Source organism: Ammospiza nelsoni, chromosome 1 (genome assembly GCF_027579445.1).
Source record: "Ammospiza nelsoni isolate bAmmNel1 chromosome 1, bAmmNel1.pri, whole genome shotgun sequence".
NCBI classification, from domain to species: domain Eukaryota; kingdom Metazoa; phylum Chordata; class Aves; order Passeriformes; family Passerellidae; genus Ammospiza; species Ammospiza nelsoni.
The window spans coordinates 72,836,277-72,843,172 of record NC_080633.1 but is presented as its reverse complement, the minus strand read 5'-3'; the positions used below and the strand labels follow the sequence as shown (position 1 = coordinate 72,843,172).

At 44.7% G+C, this 6,896-nt stretch overlaps 1 protein-coding gene across 1 annotated transcript in view; it reads left to right on the top strand.

Moving 5' to 3' along the window:
* Window positions 1-444: 444 nt before the first annotated feature.
* LOC132078271 (cadherin-6) overlaps window positions 445-6,896 on the top strand; it is a 96,698-nt gene continuing 90,246 nt past the window's right edge. The window contains exon 1 of the mRNA XM_059480330.1: window positions 445-560. The gene's annotated coding sequence lies outside the window, so the exon portion shown is untranslated. The remainder of the gene's footprint in view (window positions 561-6,896) is intronic.

Sequence of the window (6,896 nt, the reverse complement as noted above, 5' to 3'; positions counted from 1 at the left end):
AAGAAGCTGGCTGCTCTCCACCTCAAGCACGGAGCGGCTCTCGGGGGGGAAGGGGGGCTCGCTGGCACAACCCTCCCCCTCTGCCCTCCCACCGCATTCAGTTGCAAATCCCTGCCCGCCCGGAGGAATCGGCTCCGCGCCCGCTCCGCGCCCCCCCGGCCCCAGTGCGGCAGCCCCGGCAGCCGCAGCGCCGGCGCCAGGGGTGCGGGTGCGCGTATGTGCGGGTGTGTGTGCGCGCCTGCCAGGGAGCCCAGCCGAGAGGGAGGAGTTTAGCTTTTCTCTTTTTTTTTTTTTTTTTTCTTCCCTCCCCCTCCTCCTTTCCTTTTTTTTTTTTTTTTTTTTTTTTTTTTTTTTTTTTTTTTTTATTAATCAGGAGCAGTGAATGGAAACCAATCAGATAGAGAGCCCCCTCGGCTCGGGCTGCCTGCATGCCGGAGTTAAAAAGTGCTGCTGGCCGAGCGGGAGCCCTAGTGCGAGGCGGGGAAGCTGAGCGGCGGGAGAAGGGGCCGGGGAGCTGCGCCGACCCGGGCGAGGCTCGGCCGCGTCGTCCCTGCGTGCCGGTAAGGAGATGCGGCTCTGCACCTCTGGAGGGGCAAGTTCTGGCTCTCACCAACGAGCCGCCTTCTGCTCTTTTTTTTTTTTTTTTTTTTTCCCTTTCTTTCTTATTATTTCTGCGGTGCTTATTGGGAATGCTAATTAGGGGGGGTGACGAGGAGGGGGACAGCACTTATTTTGCAAAGTTGGCAGCTGTCTTGCTCTTGCGGAGGGCTCTGGCCCCGCCGCCGCGCCGGGGTCACCCCCCCGGGGCTCCGCGCCCTGCCCGATGCTCAGGGGCGTGCGGGGACCGCGTTTGCTGGCGCTGCCAGTGAAGCGAAGGGATGCGGCGTTTTCCTGGGGATTGTCATCGCCGGCAAGACACTTCGGGCGAGGAGAGGTGGTGAGAGCGGGAGAAGGGGTCGTGTGTGCTTGGAAGAGAATAACAGTAATAATTAGTAATAACAACAGCAAAAGGATGAGTAACTAGAACATAATAATATTTAAAGTCTGTCTCTGTTTCTTGATACTGCCTAGTTGCTTTGAAATGAATACAGGGCAAAGCCCTTCGAATCATGAGCGAAATCCGAGGCAAAGTGCAGAACTGAATGTAGAGCACAGTTGAATTGAGGCGCTCCCTCAGTGAAAAGAAGGGGGCAGAGCGAGCAGATCGGGGGACGTTACAGGAATTGACAAATGTGAAGTCTTTTATTTGATAAAAGAACGGGTTGAGGAGTGCTGGAGGAGGTGGAAGTAAGAGGGTAGGCGTATAGGCATTTTTACAGGAAAGAAGTTGGGAAATTGCGGAAAGCGAGCGCTGAATTGGTGGTGTAGTAAATGTTTCTAAGGAGCTGGTAACATACTTTCTGTGTCAGCTAGGTTGAACTATTTATGTATTCATATGTAAGTAACACCTACTTACATGCACGCACAGGGAATACAGTTTGCATACTACATCTGTGTATTCTTATGCAGAAGGTCGAGTCAAGAGATAAGCAATAGCAGTAGAGGTCAGTGGCTGTGGAAAGGAGTCCTGTCACTGCTGCAATAAAATCCATATTTTACGGAGAGTTAAATGCAGCACTTTTTAAGTGCAAGTGGATGGTCACCTAAGTAACTCCTGATGACATTCAAGGTTCGAGAAGTTTAATGACCAAAATTACTCCTAGCACGATGGCACAGCTACTACTTTTATACAAATCGAGAAGATAGGGCACCTTTTCCCTTTTACTTGTGTGTGTTTTGGGATTTTAAAGTTCTGTTAGCTGTGCATGAGAGATTGAGTAGCACAGATTACTTACAGAGTGTAAGGTCAGTCCTTTCTCCACATTTACTGTTCTTCTAGCACAGCTGGAATAAAAGTACAGTTCTTGTCTGTTCAGGAATCTCTGAGGATGGAATGTACATCCTACATGTGTACCTCATGAGCTACATGGATGAGCATTTATGCAAGGAGAACATTTCAATCAAGAGCAAGGTTATTTCCACTCCCTTTTGTCACAGGACCATGTGTAGTAGCATTCTGGAAATGACATAATTCCAAGGGAATAAAATTGCTTGATTGTGCAGACCTCTTTGGTTTTAATCAAAATAGACATAACTCTCCCAGTCAAGATAAAGGCTTATCTCCTGTATTTGCTGGGCTGAAATCTCTATTATGCAGACAGTTCTTTACAAAAGTACTAGCATGTTACTTAAAACATTCCATAAAATTGATTAACATCTGTTCCTGAGCAATATAATGCTATGGGTAATGGTGCATCCCTGTTCATTTCTTTTTTTTCTAATTCCTGTTTAAAGGCAATAAGTTTGCATGTCACAGGGGAGTCGGGTAGAGCTCGGAGGCTTGTGATCAAGATTAAGTAGATTCCTTTATCATGGATATATACAGTTTTAAAGGCCTGGCAGCAATGACACAATTGGATAGCTCCTTTAAAGAGCCCAAACATGCTAATAAAGCCTGCAAAGCTGAATCTCTTTTTCCTCTTCTCTCAGATGTTATCTGACACAGCACCAGTAAATATATAATCCCATGCTTCTGGCTTTCAGCTGCACCATAATCTTTCTGGACATATTTCTGGTGGTTTGCAGTTGACTTTTGAGCTGAGGGAGGGAAGAGGAAAGCAGCCAGTCTTTTCAGAATAACATAATCAGAGCAGTAATACTTTTTTTTTTTTTTTTTTTTTTTCCCCTGGAAAATGGCATTGATTCAGTCCTGTTGTAGCTCTCTGCAATTATCCTTTGCAGCCATTTAAGTAACTGGGGTCCCCGAAGGGACTTATTAGTCTCTCTAGATATTTTAATTTTCACACCAGTTCACAGCTCTTGCATATCTCCATGCCAGCACTCTAAAGATTATATTTATAGACACAGTCATCATTTTCTAACCAAGTTGTTCGGCTAGAAATGTGCATCTTAACTTCTGACTCTTCTCTCCCTTCATTCCTCCCTTCTTCCCTTGCGCAGCTCTTCCATGCAAGCAGTAACCTGCCACTCAAGGCAGCCTTCCCTTTCATAAAGTTTGCATTTTGCCATCTGCTGTTTCAATAATATTTAGTTGAGAGACTTCCTTCAAAGCAAAACATACACATGTTAAGAAGTGTGGGGTTTTTTCCCACTGCTTTCTGCAGAAGATCTCTAAACTAATGTGAACTTGATAGAAGTTATGAATGTGCCTGTGTTCTCACCAGCTGAGATCCTTCTCTAAATGAGCCGCCCTCTTCTCAAGGGCATACTGGATTCCTCTGGGCAGGAGCCTCCCTCCAGTCCACTGTCACCTCGAGTGTGCTGCATCATTTTTGCTTTGACTGAAGAAGTTTTCAGCAAGCTGATATGCTGCTCATTAATGGACTACTGCCGTATTTTGGGGTTTGGAAGGAACCACTGTTGGGTTTTCTGGTGGTTGCCTGTGTGCCGTGTAGGGGTCAAGCAACATTTATCTCTTGTTAAATGAAATGATGGTCACTGTCGTATGCTTAACTGAACTTTTCAGTGTGTCGCCTTCCCTTTGTTGACTACTTTTAAATTCTGTTACCTTTCTAGTGCAATCTTGCAGCATTATGGCTCAAGATGTGCAGGAAATTACTTATGGATCTTGGAAATGGTGGCTAATTACTAAAATAAAAGGTAGCTGAAATCTATAAAAAAGAGTGGGTAGAATGCATTTGAAGCAGCAGGCCCCACTGTGATGGTGCCTCATCTTACATAATGGTTACAATTCCTCTAGTGGCTCTGCTGCAATTATACCAGAATGAAGTAGAATTGGTTTTCAGTATCTTTTGATTATCATAAGCATGTGGGAAAGGCTTTGCCTTGGAAGCTGGGTGTTAAGGAGACTTTCTCATTAACCCCTTGAAGACCTAGTTAGCTGCAGTAACTGTTCCTGTGTCTTCAAAGGCTTTGCATCATTTGGGGTTTGCTTCGTTTTTCCTTTTTCTTTTCCTTATATAATTTCTTGGGTTTATAGCTCTTAGAAACAGGGCTGATAAACTCAGTTGTGGTTATCCTGACTGCCATGGTGGGGCCAAATGCAGGATCTTTTCAATGTGAGTCTTTAAAGTGAGTCTCCCATCGTGTGCGCAAAATGAAGAGTTCTGTGGCACACAGATCAAATCTCTTCTGCTGACTCTATGCAGAATTCAGTTTGCAGTATAAACACCGTTCTCAAGTTTAAATGTGTTCTGGTTGAGATAAAAATCCAGTAGCAGCTGGTTTGCTCATGCTGCATGCTTAGTCATGGCAGACCTTTCCAAGGGGTCTGAAAAAACTATGCTGTGTGAGGAGAAAGGTATGGCATCTTGCCTTGTTTCATTTGGGATGGGGAGAGATGAACGTTTAGTTTTAAATGCAGCTTTTAGTTGTCTTTATTGCTTAACAAAAGGTACAGGGTAGATTATTAGTCCCCGTTTTAAAAACACCCTTGAAGAATGCATAATTAATACAAAACATCAGCAGAAAAATCATCCTCTCTGGGTTGTGCTGTGAGTGTTGCTGCAGTGGAATTAGGTGGGGAAAGTGGTGGATAAAAGCATTTTTAAAGTTTGACTGTGAGTACTTCATATCCAGTTGTGCTTTCTATGCCATAAATCTCAGCCTAAGAATCTCTTTTTGGTTCTTCCCCAATGACTAGCTGGTATGTGTTGGGAGTCCATCCAGGTTCAGTCCTAAGCTTCTCTAGGGCACTGCTGTGTGTCCTGATCCTGATCACCCATCATCAACTTCCCCATCCCATTTCAGGCAGGTTTATCCCTCTTTGTATCCCTGACCATCTCCCTATTCCAGATGGGGCTGGCTGCTACCATTGTATTCCACTTTATTTTCCTGTTGTGCATTTGGCACTGAAAGGCCCAAACAAAGACTGTAAATATTTGAGTTTATGCTTTTGTTTGTTTGTTAGCAAGAGCATTCCCAGAAGAAAATAGGATAACTGAATTTCAGGAGTGTTTATAGAGTGGTGTGAATTAATGTTATTGGTCGGTACATCCAGTCTTGTGGAGCTGCCTGCTCCTTGAGTATTTTTCTCTCTCAAAACAAAACAGAGAGGATAGTTTCTTCTGGAGCTGCAACCCTCTGAGCACATGGAGGATCAGTGCTGATGGGGAAGGGTGAGGGAAGCCTGTGAGCCCTGTCAGGATGAAAAACACTCAACTGGCATGGTGTCCTTTCTGAGTCTGGATGTTGGATCTCCAGAAAAAATCTTTAAGCAAAGAAGTGATTGCTTAACTGTGATGGTGCCAGAGCACTTGATAACACCATGCTGAAACATCCAAGATAGAGTGATACTGCATTATCTTTCTTCACACCCAGCCACAAGACACCTCTCCATACCCTCCTCTGCACCAGGCACGTAGACAAAAAGTGCATATACATTTCCATCTGGTCTCATTCGAGAACACTGCCAGCCTTGCTATGCTTTAAGTAACCTGTTCAATAATGGCTTTATTCTGGCATTGTGGGCAAATAATTTATGGGTTAATTAGCCTGTCTTGTCAGGATATGCATATATATTTATATATAGTCAGAAAATTCTAGCCAGAATATGACTGTTGGATTTCATTTGCAACATAAATACCCATCATAGCCCCTCAGCTCTTCCCCAGTGACACACCACAATGCACAGAAGAGAGCACTTTATGAATGAGATCCGTCCTGTACTAACTGGGTACCGTAATTCCTCTCAGCTAAACTAATTTCATTATCATGCTGTAATGTTTACAGCTGCCTCTGAGATAATAGGTGGTGTATCTTTCCAGCATTCCTGCTTCTGCATCTAATCAGAGTCAGAGCAGGAGGACCTAGGAGAAGGGTCAGCAGGAATTGAAAATTAGCACAAAAATTAAACACCAGTCAAGTTTCCCCAGGTACTGCAGGTTCATGCCTGTCTGGTGGAAAGCAGAGCTGCCTGTTCCCTCATTACAATTGTCAACTAATTGCTTCTATAAGCACAAAGGCTGCTTAATCAACACGATCATTACCATGTAGCTCTGCTTTGTTGTGAAGGTAACACCAAACTCAAAGAGAATACTTGCCTCTGATGGTAACTCCACTTAGCATTGAAGGTCATGGTGATCCAGACTTGCGTGAGAGGCCCTGGAGTGGTGGGAGAAGCACTTGTTCCCGAGGGCCCCAGCTGGGGTGCTGGCACTGCGGCACTGGGGCCATCCTTGGTACTGACAGGCTCACTCCAGGGAAAACTCTCTCTCAGAAAGATGTCTCCTCCTCCCTCATCCTCTTAGATCCAATACCGCAGCAAAAATAATTAAAAACATGGTTCCTTTTAGTTTTGCCCAGAGGACTCAGGTGAAATCTGTTTCCTCACTGAATTGATTCACTTTGAGTGCCTGATGATTTGTAACTTTAGGGTGTCATTAGTCTGGCAATCATTGTTTGACATAAGTATCTTTGTGGACAAAAAGAACATTATATAGCTTATTGTAGTCTGCCAAACTCCCCCCAAGAACCCACAGATACTCTGTGCATATTTGGGAGTCTCACTTCAAGTAAGGGACAAGGTGTAGTTCATTGACGTGAGGCCTTCACTCAAAAGCTGTTCAAGTGTTCCAGAATTCCACATTTTCACCACATGGCCCCACTGTGAGGCTGGCCTGTATAATTGGCTGTGTTTTACAGTGGGGGAAGCGAATCACCACGAAGGTGAGTGACTTGCCCAAGGTCACAGGAGGAGATCATAACACAGCAGGGATGCTGAACCAGGCTCTTCTAGCAAGTACAGCTTGCAGTCAACCCGCCTGCCTCTCTCCTGCTCTCTTCAGCTGCTGTAGCTGATCAAAGAATGGATGGGGGGAAAAAAGTCAGATTTGGCTCTCTTTTTTTCATCCAAAAGAAAGCCAATTATTTTTCTC